General features: G+C 43.9%; 1 protein-coding gene across 6 annotated transcripts in view; it reads left to right on the top strand.

Annotated features, from left to right (window-relative positions):
* Tmcc3 (transmembrane and coiled-coil domain family 3) overlaps positions 1–20,219 on the top strand; it is a 216,354-nt gene that overhangs the window by 108,159 nt on the left and 87,976 nt on the right. The window contains exon 4 of one of the 6 annotated variants that reach the window (XM_087192598.1): positions 7,342–7,581. The exons of the other annotated variants lie outside the window; for them this stretch is intronic. The gene's annotated coding sequence lies outside the window, so the exon portion shown is untranslated. The remainder of the gene's footprint in view (positions 1–7,341; positions 7,582–20,219) is intronic. 6 annotated transcript variants of the gene reach the window in all.

Below are 20,219 nucleotides of genomic sequence, written 5' to 3'. Positions count from 1 at the left end.
AAAAAAAACTAAAGATATTCCTCTTCAAAAGCCAAAAGAAAAAAAAATCTGTACAAGCACCCTGTTGTATTTCAGTAGGAAAAGGACAAGAGATACAACTTGGGGCTGCTGTTGAGATAATTCAAGATGTTACTAATTTAGATTCATTCACTCAATTTGGGTCGAAAGTCCCATTTGCTCTCTCTAAAAAGAAGAGATTTATCAACTGAAGTTGTAAACAGTTTAAGGCAAATAGTGTTGCTAATTATAAATTATTTCATCTGCTTATTAAAGAGAGGCCATTGGAATATCTCCCTGAGAAGATGGAGAGCTTAGATTAAGGTACCTAAAAGCAACATTATATTTCTTTTTAAATTCTGTGTTATTCAGCTAATTCAGACTGCCTTCTTTTCTCATTTTACCTCATAATTTGTTATGCTTCTGTGCTACCTATCTCAGGCTAATTTGTGTTAAGGTTATGTTCCTTGTGTCCATCTGCATTCTCTATAAGTTCCCAAAGGCATGGGACTTACACATAACAGCTTTCATTCATTCATTCACTCATTCATTCATTCAACAAATACTGAATGATTCTAAATAGCAGGCATTGTTCTAGCCCTGGGGATCCTAGTGTGAACAAAGTGACACAGCTCATGGATACTTGGTTTCCTCATCTTTAAAATGGGCAGTGATATCTACTTCAGGTGCTTATTATAAGTTATCATTACTACCATCAACATCATTGTTATTAACAGTTAACATTTTGAACATGTATTATGTTATGTCTTCAGCACTTTACATGTATTATCTTATTTAATTCTCTCAATTATCACTTCTTAACCTGTTGGCTAACATGAAGTATAACTCAATAATACTACAAGATTGATTCTGTTATTATTTGGATTTTGCTGAGTTTTTCAAGGTTTCACAGCACATGGTAACATGGTTATGGTTTGTGTCTAGATGTCCCCCCAAAGCCTCATGAGGTCATAGGTGGAGCTTTTTCAGAGGTGGCTGAATCTAGAGTGTGTGATGCTGGGATTAAGGGTTTGTGATTACTAAATCAGTCCACTGATTGGTTTGGCACTGCCCTAATCCCAAGAGCCTAGATAGAGTGTAAAAGGGACAGAAAGAAGATCCCTTGCTTGCTTTGCTGCCTTCTGCTCACCATGAACTGTTTCTCCTCTGTGATGCCTGTCTGTCATGCCACCCTGCCTTGGAGCCAACTGATTATGGACTGAAACCTCTACAAACCGTGAGCCTTTCCTTCTTTAACTTTGGGTGTTGGGTATTTTGTCTCAGCCAACAAAGACAGTGGTGAAGATGAAAGACCCTGTTCTGGGTCTGGCAGGTAGTCTGTGTGTCCCTTTGTCCCCCTGCCCCCATGCTATGTAGCAGCTGATTGAAGAGGCACCACTAACACCCTGAGGGTGGCTTGTTGATGGGTAAGTGGAAAGAAGCCTATCCATTCACATTCCTCCTCCAAACCTCCTCAAACTGGATGGGTGCCATGCCCTTCTTTCCATTTATTATGAACCTCCCAGCTGGAGCTTTGAGAGGACCCTAGTATCAGCTAGAGCTGCAGTAGGAAACAGATGATAACTCCAAATGGGATCCTTTGAAAAGAATTACTAAGGACCTCCTCACATAGGTGGAGAGAAAACTCAGGAGATGGTGCAGGACCACTTTGGGCTGATGCCTGCCCACCCCTTGAAGAAGAAAGAGCTCATGCCCACACCTGGCATGGAGAGGCTGTATGGAAGTGGCCGTCAATTAAGGAACACAGCCAGGAGCGAGCCACAGACAAGGATGAAAGAGAAGCAGATGCCCTGGCCTCATGCCTCTCTCCCTCCCTGCTACTGTCCAAGCACGCAGCCTGTGCCCTGGGGTCCCAGAGAAGGCGGAGTGGATCCTCAGGGGCAGGTGGAGAAACTCCTTGGTATGGCTGCCACCCTTGGGCCTGGGAAGTGGGGAGGTGTCCTGTGAGTTCGGATTCTCCCTTTGGTATTTGTGCAGATTCAGACATTCTTGGCTCCAACTGTTTTAACAGATGGCCACAGCTGCCAGGTAGGCAGTTATAAATTACTTCTGTAAGTGTGCACTTGGATAAAGTTTCTGGCAATGATTCAGGTGGAAGACAAAGAACTGGAGTTGGTCGCCTGCCTTTTACATAGCCTCTGAAATGTTGAGTCTCATCAGCCACACCTCTTTAAAACTCAGGTCTCTTGTTTATAAAATGAACCCAGTAATGCACCCTTCTCTGGGACATGTGAGGCTTCTGCTCATTACTATATATATATATATATATATATATATATATATATATATATATATATTTATTTTTTTTTTTTTTTGGTACTGGGGATCAAAGACTATATATTTTTTGAGATTTCATATGGAGGTGAGAAATCTTATTATGCTGAGTATCATGATATTAGTAATTAGATGTATAATCTCTTAGATTTGAGATACATGTCTGTATATATTGTTTACTTTGTGGCATTTTATGGAATAAAATAGAGAACATACAGAGATTCATCTTAGAGGGACCTGAAAAATAATAGGACCTTTCCCCAATACTTCTGCCTGTTAGATGGCCTCAGATGTACTGACCAGGATGATATTGGACACTTTCTACTTGAATCAACCATCTGAATCAACCACATGAACTTCCTTCTTTGTTGCTGTATCTGTGTACCACCATTGAAATCTGGAGCAAATTACTGGACTGAAATCTAAACATGTGAAGACCTTGGCCTGTCATATACCTCCCAGTACCTTTAAGGTTTATTCGGGATATTGGTAACCTTGTGGAATAGCTGAAACTCTCTCATGGGAACATAAGTGGGTTCAGCCATTTTAAAAAGTCCCAGCAGTTTCTACTAATATTAAACATATACCCACCTCCAAGAACAATAATTCTACCGCTTTGAGTATCCTTTACCCAAAATGCTTGGGAACAGAAGTATTTTGGATTTATTTTGGATTTTGGAATATTTGTGTATGTATAATATTTTGGGGATAAGACCCAAGTCAGTAGGAAATTCATTTCTTTTTCATATATATTCTATACACAGATCCTGAAGGTAATTTTGTACAGGATTTTTAGTGTGCCTGTGATACATCCCCAGACATTTTTTATTTTTATTTTTTATTTTTTTATTTTTGGTACTGGGGATTGAACTCAGGACCTTGGGCTTGCAAGGCCGGCAACATTTTAGTTTTTCATTTATGAGACAAAGTCTCACTAAGTCACTGAGTTGTCCAGGCTGCCCTCGAATTTGAGAACCTCCTGCCTCAGACTCCCAAAGTGCTGGGATTACAGGTGTGCACCACCACACCTGGCTTGCATGCCTGCGTTTTGGTGGTAAGGTAACCCATAACATGAAGGCAGGGATGAAATTTTCCACTGGTGTCATATTGGTACACAAAAGATTTCAGATTTAGGGGCTTTATGGATTTTGGATTTTTGGATCACGGATGCTCAACTTGAATTAGATAGAGACACCCAAGAGAAATAAGTACATTTTTCTCTAAAAGACCTTTCTCTAAATGCTTTGTTCCAAACTAATAACCCTAATGGGCATCACTGGGATGGATAAAATAAAATGAGATATTTTCAAATTGCAAAACACTCTGCAGCAATAAAAATTCTCCACAGCAATAAAAATGATGAACTAATTAAAAATAATGAACTAGTGAAGCATGCAAAAATATGGATGCATTTCAGAGATATTGTTGAGTGAAAGAAACCAGATATATCACCACCTGCTGCGCAAGTGCACGGACCCGAGTTGAATCTCCAGTACCAAAAAAAAAAAAAAGAAAGAAAGAAACCAGATATAAAAGGAGTACCTCTGGGAAGTTCAGAATGAGGTAGTACTAATTAATAGTCATAGAAAGAAGTTAAAATACTACCTCTTGGGCCGGGGATTTAGCTCAGTGGTTCCACCGCCTGGTTCACAAGCAGAGGGTCCCAAGTTTGATCCCTGGTACAAAAAAAAAAAAAAAAAATTACCCCTTATGCTGGGGTGGAGTTGGGAGAGAACTGATTTGGAGAATAATAATAAAAGATTTGGGATGCAAACAGTTCCTATATTTTTATATGGGTGGTATTGTAGAGGTATAGCTTTAAAAAGGTTCATCAGACTGTGTACTGTAGATTATATTCTGTACCCACTTCTTATATGTTATACTTCTTAAAGGTTGAAAGTTTATCAATCTTTATAGCCAAACCCTGTAGCTATGATAACAAAGACAAAACACAATGAAATGTTTACCTTAGAATATATATGGTATAATCTTTCTGGAGAGTTTGGCAATGTGAATAAAGACCTTAGGGAGATGAATACCCTTCAACCTAGGGACATCCTATAGAAAGCAGTAAGGACACATGTCCAAGCTTATCCATAACGATGTTCATTTCAATGCCCTTCATAATATTGGCATTTTGGGAACGACTCAAGGGTTTAGAGAAATGATTATAAGTTCTGGAATAATTTAAAAACATATGAGAGGAGGGCTGTGTTTGCATTCCTCTGAGTTTCTACTGAGGAAACAAGATAAACACAGAAGCTCCAGAGAATGACGGTTTTTGTTTGTTTTTGCTGTGCTAGAGCTGGAACCTAGGACTTCTGCATACCACTGAGTCACATCCCAGCCCAGAAAACTGTGTCAATTGACCCAAAAAGTGGCTTTAGTCAGGATGAAAATATTTGAAATATGTATATTGAATTAAATTGATAAATACTGGTAGATGATTATATGTTCACATACCTAGAAGAAAAATGTAGTAGGTCTCGTATTCCCTTCTTGAACATCTTTTTCTCCTCATATTCTTTGATTTAGCCTCAGACTTGTCTGGCTCAAACTCAGCAGATATCTTGCCTATGGCCTTGAAACAGCATTTTCCCTTTTTAACATCACTGGTTAAGGAAAACTTCAGGGCTCTAAATGAGACTGAAACAGAGACATTATTGCTAAGCAGTAAGACCCTTGAGAAGGAAGCTTCTGGATAACACTGAAGGCTGAAAACATGCTCATAATAAAATTCTTCTCTGTTTGGTTACCATTAAATATCCTTTTAGGTTGTCTCTAGGAAGTCCACTTGGAGACATCCAGCCTTCCTAAAATTTAATAATACCGTACACAGCAATATTATCACATGCTAATTAATTGTCATGGGGTAAAGTATTCAAACTGGCAGCTATAACTCCCAAAGATAATATAAAGTTAGGTCTGTCAGTACAGCTGTTCTCTGAGAAATAAACTCAAAAAATTATTTCTATCTCTTCTTTTAGCCAAAGAAAAAATCAAGGCAATGACCTTGATAGATTCTTTGTTTGGAACAGCACATAGAAGAGATTTTGTTGTTCTGAAGAGCTTTTTTATTCATGTTAGCCAAAAATCTTTGGAAGTAATTTTATTTTCATTGGAAAAATGGTAAGTCATCTTATTTTCAAGCCTGCTTTATATTGAGCCATTTTTAATTTCTCAGAGCCTTAATTTCTTCATCTGTAAAATGGAAATAATAATACTAAGACATCTTAGCATTGTCAGAAGAGTTAAATAGTGATTGACATGTGACAGGTACTCAATGAATTGTGACACTGTACATACACACACAAATATCTCCCACAGCTATTGCCTCATATAGACGAGTTATTAATTTGGTGTCTCACCCACTAGGCACCGTTGGTTTTGCCTGAAGTCCTCAGTTTCTCTCTCCCTCTCCCTCTGCTCATCATATATAACCAAAAAAAAGTGACTGATATTTCTTTTCTTCAGGCCACACCAACCTGAGGTTTCAATAGAATTACAAGTATTTTCTAGTAAAATTAAACATGACAACATGAGCATAGCAGGGTTTATCTCTTCCAAAATTCTCCTTTTTATTGGGTGGGCTCCTTGTAGCACCTTACCTTTCTGTCTCATTCATTCATTGCATAAATGTCTACTAAACCCCAGTCCTGAGCTATGCGTTCTGCTGGGCACTAGGGCAGAGTGACCAAAAACGAGAAGTGGCCCCTGCCTTTGCTCATGGGGATTGTCTTCTACTGGTGGTGCCCTCTTTGTGTCACTTGGTTTGCTGCTCCACCCAACAGTTCCCAGCTCTGGGGACAGACACTTGCCTCCATGGCGAAGCTATTCTAGAGCAGTGGGCTCCCTGGGATTCAGAGCCAAGAACCTTGGGACTTCTACCTCCAACACCTTGCGGAACTTCTTCCGAGGTCAGGTGTTACACAGCACATTCAGAACTGGACACTTCTCTCCAGGAACTCCATTAAAGTGAACTAATTCTTGCACAGAACCTGGGCTGAACAACTTACGGAAAAGGTCTCAGAAACAAACACCAGGTTATCTGAGCCTTGACCACGCAATTTACCAGCATCCTTTCCCACAACAAAGCTGTGAAGGGAAGCCAGGGAAATGTGTCAGCCACAGCTGGCATGAACCAGAGATACTTGCAGGGGAGGGTGAGGGATTCTAGTGCAGTCTCTTCCGAGTCTTGAAACAGCAAGGATTATGCAAAGATAAAAAGCAAAAGCAGACACAAAAGCTGTGAATGAAGAATGAACACAAAGAGGGGAAATCCTTCTATGGAAACAAACTTTCCTCCAGGGGAGAAAAACAAGAACCTGCTAATGAAATCTGTCAGCCTGGAGTAATAAATGGTGCCTCCCTGGTCCTATTTTTCTGCTAAAATATAGTGTTTTTAAATGGAAATGAACATTGGCCACTCAGATTGTGTCGTTGTAGCAGGCGCAGCTCCTTCGTGGGGCGCAGACACATCCCCAGAGGCCAAGATGATCTGGGGAGTGGTCTGGCATGGAGGTTGAGGAGCCTTGATTTGGGAAGCAGTTCCTCCCGTATCCCTCATTCATTCATCATTGGTTGGGCTTCAGCGCCCGTCTTACCTTGGGCCCCAGGCATCCAGGGAGGCCGAGAGCCGCCCTTTGCCACAGTCTGGGGCTCACACGGAAATCTGCCCTCCTGAGAACTGTGTGGCCCAGCACCGGAAGCCATAGTGGAGGTCAGAGGTCGTTCTGTCTCCAGGGCTTATCGGAAGCTCCATCCTGTGTGGTTTTGTTTTTACTTTTAATCGTGGATAAGATATTTACCCACAATTGCGTCATGGAGTGCCACTTCTCCTGTGAACTTTGGAAGCTGATTTGGGCCTAGATGTCCTTTGGATCCTGAGAATCGTATTCTTAGGTGACATGACTGATTCTTCTGTTATTTTGGCTCCTGTTTTCCCCTCTAGCATCTATGGGTTTCATGATCAAGCTCTTAATCATCTTTTCTGTTACCAAATACTTACTCTGAAATTTTCCCTGACATGTGCTCTGCTGTCTCCCCAAGGTGGACACAAAGGCCTCCTCCCTCCAAACCAAAATGAAAGCTGGGAAAGAGACTCAGTGAATTGCTGAAGGCACTCCAGGCCCTTGACTTTTCTTATTTGGAGTCAAGTGTACCTGAAGCCCCAAAAGACATGTTTATCATAGAACAAGCTACAATGAAGGTCCATGTGTTTGATCCAGAGAACTTTAATACAGAGGCGCTAGAAGAACCGTAAATAGACATGATTGTGAAATCGCTAAGGTAATGTGACATTATGTCTGTCTTTAATTTTAATCATTCGTTCATTGAACTGATATTTATTGAGCACCTACTGTGTGCCCGTGTGTTGCAGTGCTAGGGACACATTCCACAGTAAACAAAACTTGCTTGCTCTGGAAGAACGTCTGTCCTGGTGGGGAAAACAGTCCATGCACCTACAAGTATGAATGCTAGATGGTAGCTGGGAGAGAGAAGCGGTAGGAAGGAAAATAGAGCAGGGCAGACAGAGGGTACCTGGGCATGCTTGCAGGCTCTCCCAAGGGGGCCGAGCAACAGCCTCAGTTAAAAGATGACAGTGAGTGAGGATGAGAACGCAGGGAGTGAGCTTGCACAGGTCTGGAGGAGAGCATTCCAGGAAACAGTGAATCCAGAGGCCTTGAGCACGGACATCCTGGCGCGTGTTCTGGGAGAAGAGGACTGGAGCCCAGAGGGCCACGGAGGAGGCTCCTGAGCGCGCAGGCTTCTCTCCCAGTGAGGGGAGGTCAGCAGCAGGAGTGACGAGAGTAACGACAGGTCCAGGGGATCCAGGGAGGGACTTTTAAGGCTGGGAAAATAACGGTGTGTCTGTGAGACATTGAAGATGACCCTCACAGAGAGAAAATAAGATGCCGCGAGAGTGAGGGGAGAGTTGCTGGTGCAGTGCCCTTGCGCAGAGGAGAGAGGCTGGGATGTGGAGCGTGAGGAGGAGTTGGCCTTGAGGTCGCGCAGCTCGGGCCCGGCAGTGCGGAGGAAGGCAGAGTGAGGTGCCGGGGAAAGACCTGGTTGGACGGGCAGATGCAGTGGGGACTCACGGAAGTTCTCTTCTTTCTGCTTCAGGCTTAGGAAAAAAAAAAAAGGCAGACAAGGTCATGAGGCGAGAGTGAAGTCAGGGGAGGAAGAAGTGCTGAAGGTCTGAGGAGAGAGGATTGTCTGTAGTTTGGGTCTTAACTGTCTCTCCAGTGGCACATGTAGTAAAGGCTTGGTCCCTGGCCCATGGCATGATTGGGAGGTGGTGATGGGAGGAAGTTAAGCCTTTGAAGAGGATGGTGGGACCCCAGTCTCTTCCTCTCTGTGTCTTCCACATCTCAGCCATGAGGCAAATGGGCTTCCTCCACCACACACGCCCGCCATGATGGAATGTGTTGCCACAGGCACCAAGCAATGGGGCCAGTTGTTCATGGGCTGAAACTTCCAACAGTGTGAGCCGAAAAAACCTTTCCTCTTTATAAGCTTATCATCTCGGGTATTTGTTACAGTAATGGAAAGCTAATTTACTCAAGTATGAACTCACCATCCAGCAGAAGGAGAGGCTAAGTGGCCCAGGGAAAAAAAGGTAGGATTACAGGTGATAGTCCTGGTTTCCGATCATGAATTTATATTGAGACCAGACAGATGTTTTTCTCTAGGCGTTGAGTTGTGTGGGTACAGCACGGGATAAGTTAGTGTTAACCCAGGTGGAGGTTTTGCTGGGTGAATATTATGAAGGGAAGGAGAAGTAGGGGGTTAGGAACCTACTTTGTTGAGTGAAGCAAAGGAAGGATGTGCAGGGTATTGCTTTGCTGACAGTAGGATCAGAGCATTCTGACTTCTTGGACGGGGAGGGAACTGGGGGAGTGAGCTGGGAATCTAGAAAATAGTTGGGAGGCATAAGTTGATGATGGAGACAGTGTGATTTGGGATAATGACATGGCCCAGACTCCAGAGTATGAGTGTGGGGGGAAGCTGAGGGAGGATGGAGAACAAAAGATTTGATGGGAAACCACTCAAGGAACATAGAAGCAGCAATATTGGGTTTGGAAATTACCAAGTATTTTAAAAAACAAACAATGTTGTCCAGGTCTAAAATCAGTGTGTCAGGATCTACACTCTTCAAAGGAGGGAGAAGTGATGGGGTTCTGTTGGTGACTGCAATAAGGGAGGTAGCCAGTGGCGTGGTCTAATGACCACAATTCTTCAAGCTGGTGGGTGTTGAGAGATGGGGAGATCACAGACACAGAGGAGCAGGCCATCGGTGGCACCCGGAGCCGTGGCACAAAAGGAGCAGGAGAGACCCGCAGAGAAATAGGGTCCATGGGGACAACCAAGAATTCAGTTAGACCAAGAGAGTGAAGCATGTCCGAAGCTGAAGGATACAGAGGACGTTGCTGATGACAAACTGTCGGTTCCAGGGACAGGGTGGAAGGGTTTGGGAGCTGTATAGAACCATGTGGGCTGGGAGTCCAGTGATGCTGATCAGCCTGATCCCTGGAGATCTGGGCCTGACCAACCTTAGCAGAGGGAAAGGTTATGGTCGGATTGATTGTACTGGCTTTGAAGGCTGAGGATATTTGTGTTTTGGATGGATAATGGAGGGAGTGTGCCAGGACCTCTTAGATTAGAGCTGTGTCCCCTCCCAATTCCAGCCATACACAACCAATACTTCGAAGAACAGTGAGCAAAAAGGCACCAAAGTCCTCAGAATAGTTCTACCACGATGGAGGAATTATGCATGGTTTTTCTTCTTCTTAAGATTTGCTCCTTAAAGTATATTTAAGGACCATGCTAAAGAACTCCATTTAAACATTGTACTTCTTCCTGCTTGAAATTTGAATAAAACATCCAGGGCTTTTTTTTTGTTTTGTTTTTTGTACCGGGAATCGAACTTGGGGCCGAATGGTTGCCAGCCATGCATTTCACCACTGAACTGCATCCCAGGCCCAGGACTTTTTTTTTAATAGGGTTCAAATTACTTTTTCTAGAGCTCACTAAGGAAAAAACCATTAAAAACAATGACCACCAATAATATCCCTGCTGATGATAATTTCCTGGGTGTTCTTAATGTGTTTTCACAGGATATCCCAGGTAGAGCAAAAGCCTTCTGTCCTTGAGTACGGCTCAGCACAGTGCATCCTACTGCAGACTGAATTACACTTTTTTGGCCAGATCCAGACCTCTGAGGTTCTTCCAGGAAGTGTATTTCTAAAACTTTCCACAGCCCGTGAAGAGTCCTTATTTGCACAGATTTATCATTAGTAACAAACAAGTTGTTCTTTATGTTAGAAGTAGTTTCAGAATCTGGGGACTTTGGAGGTCGATTTGCACTTGCCTGTCCAAGTTACCATCAACCCCATTCCCGGAGCTATTGAGCTTCAGGACCTCTGAATCAAAACTCTTACATCATGGTGGCAGTTGCACAAATATGCTAAAGGCCACTGAACTGCGCACTGAATGGCATGTGGATTGTGTCTCAATAAAGAAAGGACAGAATTCTTTCATTTGCAAATAATGAAATCTGACTCAAACCAACTCAAGTGCAAAAGGAAACTCAATAGCCCATATCAATGCAGAATCTCACACTAGATGGCCAAGCTCGACGCAGGAAGGCTTTCTCCACAAGGGACCTGTAGCAGCGCCCAGCTTATGTTTTTACTCCTTTTGAGCCTTTAGAAGAAGCTTCTGTTGCAGAAGTTCCAGAAATCTGGAGCCAAGGATCCTTGGCTTAATTTGACCTTCCCTCCACTCTTCTCCCCCAAAGCTGCTCATAAGTAACTTCAGGTAAGAAGTGACCTCCCTCTCTCCAGACATAGGAGCACCCTTGTCACCGAAGATAAAGAGAACAATCCCAGTTTACTACTCTTACCACGCCTGCCTTTTACCCAGTTGTGTTTCTCCACAAGCTTTCAGCAAACTCTTACAAAAACCACTCAGCTTTGCTCATTTCTTGGGCTCTCCATTTCCTTAGGAAGGCTCTTGGGGCACATAAAACTTATACTAAATATACTTATGTATGTACTTTTCTCTAATTAATTTGGCTTTTATTACAGCCAGTGAGCCTAAGGTGGATAGAAGAAAAGATTGTTTTCCTACCAATCCCATTTGGCAGATGAAAAGGCTGAGGCACACAGAGGGTTACTGTAGTAACTTGCCCAGAGTCAGCCTGTGGGAGTGAAGGCAGCACTGGAAATCCGGGAGTCTTCCCGAGAGTCTGGCTTTGTTGGTCTTAAGGCTGTGCTGCCTGCAGGTACTGCAGGGAAGGGAAAGGGATGTTCAGATGAGACTGGCCAGTCCGGGGCAGGTCCGAGCCTGCAGCCTGACACCTGACACCCTGGGTCCCAGACTCATGAGGACTGAGATGGATAGAGACCCTGCATCGGCCTGTGTGCTTAATAAATATATAAAACACTACATGGCAGTATAGATAGTATTAATATGAAGTCTGTCTATCTATCTATCTATCTATCTATCTATCTATCTATCTATCTATCTATATCGTGTCAATTGTTACTGAATCTTAGGAAGTGGGTTTGCAACCGCCTTGTGCTTCAGAGATTGCAGCTGCTTCTGCAGCATATTGTCCATGACAGCCAACCTCACCCTCATCACAGTGACTTGGAAAAGGAGCCTCAGAGTTGGTCACAAGGGGTGAGACTCAGGCTTCTTGGTTCCAGGATCTGCACAACCGTGTTAAGATCCTTGGCTGAGGATGTAGCTCAGTGGTGCCACGCCTGCCTCACAAACACAAGGTCCTGAGTTTGATCCCCAGTATCCTGGACTTTCTTAAAGAAAATTATACCACTACACAAATGTGTGAGGGAATGATAGTACTTTATCAACCAGAAATAAAGGGAGAGCTGGGCTTGGTGATGCATGCCTGTAGTCCCAGCACTGAGAGGCTGAGGCAGGAGGATCATACATTGAAGCCCATCCTGGCAACTTAGTGAGACCCTGTCTCAAGATAAAAAGTAAAACATGGCTGGGGATATGCTCAGTGCAAAGGCCCTGGGTTCAAGCTCTAGTTCCAAAAAATTTTACATGCATAAATATTTCTAAGGTGTCAGTTACTGTATTTTTCAGAATGTGGTTCATAGGACCAGTGGTATCAGTCTTCAGGGATGCTCTTTGGCAAATCGTAATCCCATGTGGCAAACCCAAGAATCTGCGATTTTTAAACATCCAAGTGAGTCGTTCTTGGGTCTGATATGGTTTGCAAATCGTCATTGTAAGTGTCTGGTGGAAATTGGGTACAGTCTTAGGTGAAGTAGGACCTTAGAGGACTTAACTTGGATTAAAGGCAACATCCATAGGAGGCAGAAAGAGAGGCTCCAAATCTCAGAAACACCACATTTGAACAACTTGCACAGTTAGGTGTCGCCTCTCATGGTCGGAGGTGTCCTTTGTCTCGTCACTGTGCTGTAGAGCAGGACACAGCGCTCACCAGTCATCTTTGTATAGAGTTTTTCAGATGGAAAAGTTGCTTCCATGAGCAAAAGCATGACTAACCAATAGAAACAATATTGACAACAGTGGGAGTTATGAAGTAACAAGAGCTAACCTTCCTGAAGTTCTCCATGGGAGGCACTTTACCAACATTCTCCTCTCTGCCCTACTGGTCAGCTTATCAATGACTAGTTGCTGATATTATCTTTATTTTCAGACAAGAAAACTAGGGCATAGACTTTAAATAGCTTGTCCCAGATCACAAGAATGGGGACAGAGTTGAGACCTATGCAGACATTAACGTTGGAGCCTGTGCAATACTTTTAACCTTTGAGGCACGTGGTCGTACTGCCTCCTAATGTTGTACTCCTCAGGAAGCCTGAAGATCCAGTGACTACGTGGGTTTGCTTAGACCTAGAAAGCAGAGCCCCCTGGAGTTGCCATTCTGAGGGATCTGTGGATACACTCAGCCAGGCTTTTATGGCCCAGGAATCAGTTGCCAAATTAGGAAACGTGGTGCCTATGTTCTGTGGGCACCTTTGGGCTCTAGAAAGACTTAGGGGTCAAATCTCTCCTCCTTTCCTGGGTTGGGGTTCCTGATGTTGTAAGACCAATTTAATCGCTGCACTTGACCTGTCCTAAAAGCCTTTCTTGCTGGGTTCTGAACAAAGCAATGAGAGAGCATGAGCCCAGGAGACTCAGCCACCGGAACCATCTGTAAATGCCCAAAACCACACCAAAGCACCCAAACTAAATGCTCACTCTGGGCCCGGCTGTGAATGAATTAGTATAATAGGGCATTGAAAGATGTATGGCTTCAGGAACTCTCAGGGCAGATGGATGCTTGTACAGATTAGAAAGCAACAGATAGGAGCGTGTGGGAGTCAGAATGGATCTCTGTGCCCAGGTCTCCTTTTCCTGCCTCAGCTTTCTCAACTATAGAAACGGATGTTAACAGCATGTTCACGTGGAAAGTATTGTGAGGATCAAACAAAATAAAATGAATAAAGTGATCCACATGATCCCTGTCCCATAGCATGTCCTCGCTCAGTAACTGGGATTATTAGCTTTTATGGTTGCCATAAACAAAATACTCTTTAGACAAGAGGTAGCAGAGATTGCCTGAACAATGCAGGGAAGACTTCCGTGCAGGAGCATTTGATCCCAGAGGGAAGGGCTTCTGTGAGGAAGGACGGATCCTTCCATCTAGCAGCCTTGACAACCCACAAAAACACAGCCCCAAGAGTTGAGGCGGGTGGAGACACGGATGATTCAGTCTGTAGCTCAGGTGCGGGGAGAAGGGAGAGGTGGGTCTGAGGGTGTTGTGGAAGGTCCCCACTGGTCATCACGTTGTCCCCCAGTCCACACCTAGGTTTCAGTCCTGAGCACACACTAAAGAAAAACTGCATTGTCTTTTATTTGTTTGCATTTATATTACTTTGAACCTAGCCAGGGCTGACTTGGAGGCCAGGAGAATTCCCTATAGTTTTAAGAGGTTAACAGTAGCCAGGTGTGGTGGCAGATACCCATAATCCCAGCACTCTAGGAGGCTGAGGCTGGAGGATTGCAAGTTCAAGCCCATCCTGGCAACTTAACGACTTAATGAGACCTTGCCCCAAAGTGGGTGTGACTGAGGAGGTAGCTCGGTGGGATCAATCCTCAGTACCTCAAGAAAAAAGAGGCTGACAGTGTGGATTGGGGGACAGAAAGAGGAAGGGAGCCAGTCTCCTCCTGTGGAGACAAAAGAAGGTGCTGGGAAGAGTTGTGTTAAGCTGTGATTTTAGCTGATGTCTACATGGAAATGGCTTTGACTCCCTCCCATGCGGAGGATATTGGAGCCCAGAATGTTATGTAAGGGAAACGCCCCGTGCATGTGGTCTCTGGCAGACTTAATCCTCTGCTCCCACCCCCATTCTACATTTTCAATGTTTGCAATGAACAGTGATGCTGACGGGCAGGACTTGGATACTTTAACACTAACGGAGGATAAGTGACAAATCTCAAGTGGTTTCCTTCTGTCCTTGTCCCTTTAACTGGAGAAGGCCACATCCATGTCTTCCTGAGTGATGGTTAACTAGGGAACGGGCACAGGGCCGGAGTCATGTGAAGTCTTGCCCTAAGAGAGGCCTGTGCACGAAGTTTTAAAGGGAGAGCGCTGAAGCGTGGCTTAGTCTCTGATTAGACTGGCCATACTGGTTTTTCTTTGGTTGGTGAATGCATGGGCCAGAAAAGCCTCCATGGCAGGACTTGGGTCCAGAATCGGTACATCACCAGATCCAAGCAAATTGAAAGTATGTCACCCGTTGAGCATTTTCAGAGAGCGGACATGGCCACAAGCTCAGCCCGGATTAACCTGATTCACAGGAAATCTGCTTCAGCTGCACCAATGGTGGCAATGAAAAGCAAATACGCAGGTCTTTCTTAAACATACAGTATTTGGCATTGTGCAGCTATCATTGAATGTTGTCTTTAATCTCGAATCACTTGGTGAATGTTTGCCTGTGTAACCAAGCAGGCCTCCAGGCTGTACACTCTATAAGGGTCTTCTAATGTTTACCTTCATGAAATACCTTCTGTTTGTATAAAGTACTCTTACTGGGTCTATCTTGTCTGATTCTTCCCTGAACAAAGAGAGGCAAAATCAGTATTATCCCTCTGATCTCTAGAGGAAACTGATGCTGAAGGTGAGCGACTTACCCAAGGGGAAAGAGGCAAACAGTGGGCGGCCACAGAAAGACCAGGCAGCTAGGTCTCCGCCTACGGGCTCCACACATTGCTACCAAATAGCATGGCCCGACTGATTTTTCTAAAGCCCTTAGTTTGCAGTCTTCCAAGAAAACTGTACTAGGTTATCTTTTTGTGTCTTTGTTAAGATGACCCAGTTACATACCTTTTCCTCTGTAGGTTTCACCGTAATCTAGGATGTGAAAAGCAAATTTTACACACAGCCATGGAATTTTTTTTTAAGCAAAATCCAAATTTCTTTGGAGCAGGAAACAAGAAAAGCAAATAGTTCCTCTATGCTGTTTGTTCCCATACTTGGGTTCGTGAACACCCTGAAAGGGTTGGCTTTTCGGAAGGCAAATGACCTTGTCATCATCTAAAATGAAACCTTCCCACCCTTTCTTTAACTGTAGCCCTGTCTTTGTCTTCCTCAACTTCACCATCACGGCCCAGCGGTGGAGAAGGTGCTGACTCTCCATTCTCACTGCTCCCCCTCTTTGGTTCCTCAGTCTTCTCTAGTCTGGAAGTTTCTGTTCAGCTCACAGCGGTCTCCATGGGCATCTTTCAGTGGGCCATTGTGAGGGCACAGTTTACTTCTCTTTAGCAGGATTTAGTGCACACTGTGACCTTGGGAAAGTCCCTTAACTTCTCTGAAGTATTTGTGAAGTGGGGGTAGCACCCTCCTCATAGAGTGGAACCGAGGTCTACAGAAGATGGTGTGTAGGGAGTGTCTGCCATGGTCATAAACGGTGTCCGCCATGGTCATAAACTGCCCAGAAATGCCAACTTCTTGTATCAACAATGTCTTCTTTTAGTTACTGCAACACTGTATTTTCTTTTTTAAATTTTTTTTAGATTTTTTTTTTTTTTTTGTCCCGGGGATTGAACTCGGGACCTTGTGCCTTTGAGGCAGGCGCTGGAACCACTGAGCTAAATCCCCAGCCCTAAAACTGTATTTTCTTGATTCCTGTTATACCTATGGTCCCTTCTCCTCTGTGCCCTCGCAAATTGTGGGAATTTTTTCATCCCACAAATACGAGGCATATTTCATGCCAGGAAATTTTCTTGGCTCTTAGGAATGTAATACTGAACACAGCTTCACGGAGTTACATTTGGGGGTAGGGAATTTTAGTAGTTGCTGTATAATATGCCAGATGATTGTACATATAATAAATCCACCTTATCTGGGAGGGATATGTTCCAAGACCCCCAGTGGATGCCTGAGACTGCAGATGGTACCAGATAGTACTGAAATAAATAAATATATATGTATGTATATATATTGTTTTATATATATATATATTATTCCCTGGGTTACAACCAGAATTTTAGTTTTAGCTTTCGACCGAAGTCTTGAGTTTCAAACCAAATGCCGGCCACTTGTGCTTCCTGATGGTCTCGGACACAGATTCAACCCTTTCAGAGTTCTGGGGGGAACAGTACAGCATCCCTCCCTGTGTGGGGTTAATTGAGAAATTCTGGGCCAATGTCTTTCTAGACCTCGCTTCCACCCTACTTTATCAGCTAGTGTTATGGTTTAGATCTAAAATGTCCCCTCAAATTCTCATGTGTATGAAAAGTGAATGGATCAGGGGGTGCTGTACTTATCAATGGATATGAGGTCATAGTTAAATTGATTAGGAGGTGGGCTTAGCTGAAAAAGGTGGGTCACCGGGGGTGTGACCTGGAAGGGTGTGTCTTGCTCCCCCGCTCCTCCCTTCTCTCTGCTTCCTGGCTGTCAAGGGGTGAGCATCTCTCCTCCACCATGCTGTTCTGCCTTGGAATCAGCCGACTGTGGACTAAACTGATACAGGGGGAATAAGTGTAATCCCGACCTGCTAACTGTCAGATATGCTGAGTTCTGGTTCCCCAAAATCAAAGAATGAATTCTAAGAAACATTGGAGGTTAAGAGTAGGAACAACTTTATTGAGAGAGAAAGAGAGCTTCTGAGACCCAGGAGGGACTTGAAAGTGGGTTGTAGTAGACCCCACTTCACAGAGGAAGTTTCATTGAGCAAAATCATGAGATAGGAGCAAAATCATCAGGTGGGTACAATGTGGGTCAAAACTATGAGCAACCAATAAGATTGTAGGTATAGCCACTTAGGAAAGATTAATCCAACGGGGAAACAGGTCACGTAGCAAGTGTACATGGAAAGAACAAGGACTGTTTTAGGAAGAGATGAATCAGGAGGTCCTGGTAGTTAGGAAACCACTGAAATTCCACACTTCTCCCCTGTGTCCCAGACCCTTCTTTATCTTGTCCTCTCTCCTACATCACCTGGGTGACTGATGTCTATCTAGACTTTATTGGACCAGGATATATACTGACTATTCCTTGGGGAGGAATGTAGGCCTGGTCACTCCATCTTTATCTTGAGGTCTGGCCTTCAACAGATGTGCCTCCAGCCACAGTTGTAATGTGTTTTCATCCTCTGCACTGACTCCCTTGAGGGCCTAGCCCTGTCTGGCTGCCTAGAATATTTTTACCTAACTTAGCTGTCTATAATAAAACTATGAGCCACAATAAACTTCTCCTTTAAGTTGTGGGTGTTGGGTATTTGGTCCCAGCAACATATGACTAAAACAAGCACAACAAAAATTTAATAACAATAGCTAATAATAAAATAGAACAATTATAACAACATGCTATAATAAAATTGCCAACATCACAGCTCTTGTGCTGTGGAGCCATTATTAAGTAAAATAAGGATTACGTGAAAAGAAGACAATCAATCCATAGTTGAGTAAGCAGGGAGGTAGCATGTATAGGGTGGATATGCTGGACAAAGGGTGGTTCATGTCCAAGGCTGATGGAGCAGTAAGTGCATTGATTTTATCACAGTACTCAGAATGGTCCAAAGTTAAAACTTACGGATTGTTTATTTCTGGAATTTTCTATTTCATACTTTCGGGTCATGGTTGACCATGGGTACTGAAACTACTGAAAGTGAAAATCACAGATGAAGGGGAAGTACCAAAAATAGTGTAACATATTGTCATATATATTAGTATATATGTTTATAATAATTACACTTATATATTGCTTATTCTATATTTATTACATATAGATATCTGCTTATAACAATGCTATTATACTATATAAAAATACAAGGTGTGATTGAAACCTGTGTTGAACATTGCTTCAGAAAGTGGCAAGAACAATGGGATAAGTGTGTTCAAAGCAAGGGCACTATTTTGAGGGGGACTACTAGCGGTGTGTCTTTTAGTAAAATAAATTTTGAAAATTTCAACATTCACCATGTATTTTGATCACACCTCATTTTGATCACACCTCATTTTATGTTGTAAAATTTTAGAAAGCAGAGGAAGAGGGATGGATGAGTACTGGAATTTAGAATAGGATGACAAGGGTAGTCTTCATCCATTGCCGGCATATTTAACTGATGACCTAAAGGAGCAGAAGGAGAGACACATGTGGGACACCTAGAAAATGACGTGCCCGTGCAGAGCCTCGGGTAGGGGATACCGGTGGACTTGAGAACAGCAAGGAAGCCAGTGTGGCTGGAGTAGTGGGGCCCAGGGCGGTGGCAGCAGGGGCAGTGGTGTGGAGTTGAGGTCAGAGAAGCCACCTGGGCTTAGGAGATGGAGGACAAATCACACTGTTTCCAGGCAGAGGAAGGGGCTAGGCTGGAAGAAGAGGTGGTTAGGAAACCACTGAAATCCTGCACTTCTCTCCTCCCTCCCAGACCCTTCGCCTTTATCTCGTCCTCTCTCCTACATCACACCTGGCTTGAAACAACATCTGTGCCCTGCACATCCCGAGGCGAAGTCTCGCGCTCCTAAGACTCTCCCGACCTGCAGTCTTCCGGATCCATCTGCCTCCAGCTGGGCGTGGGGAGCCCATGTGTGTGGGTGCTGCTCCACAGCCCTCTCGCCCATGGGGTCCTGCAAGTCAGCAGATCCCAGCCAGCTGCTTACTAGTCCTCTTTGGAGGAACTTTCCTTTAACTCCTCACCACATCCAGGGAACCACTGGCTCCTTCATTTCCATCCCAGAGCATCTCTTGCATGTGTCCTGCAGCCTTTGCCAGAGGCAGGTGACTCTGGTGACTACCTGGGGCCTGTGGGCCTCTGGTCCAGCCCACCTTCTGCACTAGGGGTGCTCTTTCCCAGAACAAAGAATCCGTTTCTCCCCAACAAGAACTTCAGCATCTTCCTTTGACCCCGGAAGCCTATTTCTGTCCAGTTTTGAATAATAATTTTGTACCTACATCCTGCTACTTAGAGCATCCTGCTACATAATTAGGAAAAGTTTTAATTTAAAAAAGGAGTGGGTGTGGTACATATGCCTGTTCATTTCTTTATTTAGCTTTACCAGAAAGGACGGTAAGACAGCAGATGACCCGGCTCTGCTGGGTGGAGCCAGTGATGTAGAACACAATTCACCCTCCTCATCATAATCTGGTCATTCCAGTCCTCTGTTTAGAACTGCGAGGTCATTTTCAGTTGCGCTGGGAATAAATTCTCAATCTTGCCCACCAGGCTCTACACTTTGTTACTTGCTTCTGCCTGGTTTTGTTTCCTACTCTCTCTGGCTGTACTTATCTCCATTCTCAAGTCTGCACCACTCTCCCCTTAGCTGTCTTTCTCTACTTCTTCTGCAGTTTTTTTTTTTTTTTTTGGTACCAGGGATCGAACTCGGGGTCCTTGCGCTTGCGCAGCAGACGGTGAAACCACTGAGCTAAATCCCCGGCCCCC

The sequence above is a fragment of the Heterocephalus glaber genome, unplaced genomic scaffold (assembly GCF_053883595.1).
Source record: "Heterocephalus glaber isolate CG9 unplaced genomic scaffold, H.glaber_assembly_v1.0 deba00001572, whole genome shotgun sequence".
Taxonomy (NCBI): Eukaryota; Metazoa; Chordata; class Mammalia; order Rodentia; family Bathyergidae; genus Heterocephalus; species Heterocephalus glaber.
The sequence above is the reverse complement of the archived record's forward strand: the minus strand, read 5'-3'. Positions and strand labels throughout refer to the sequence as shown.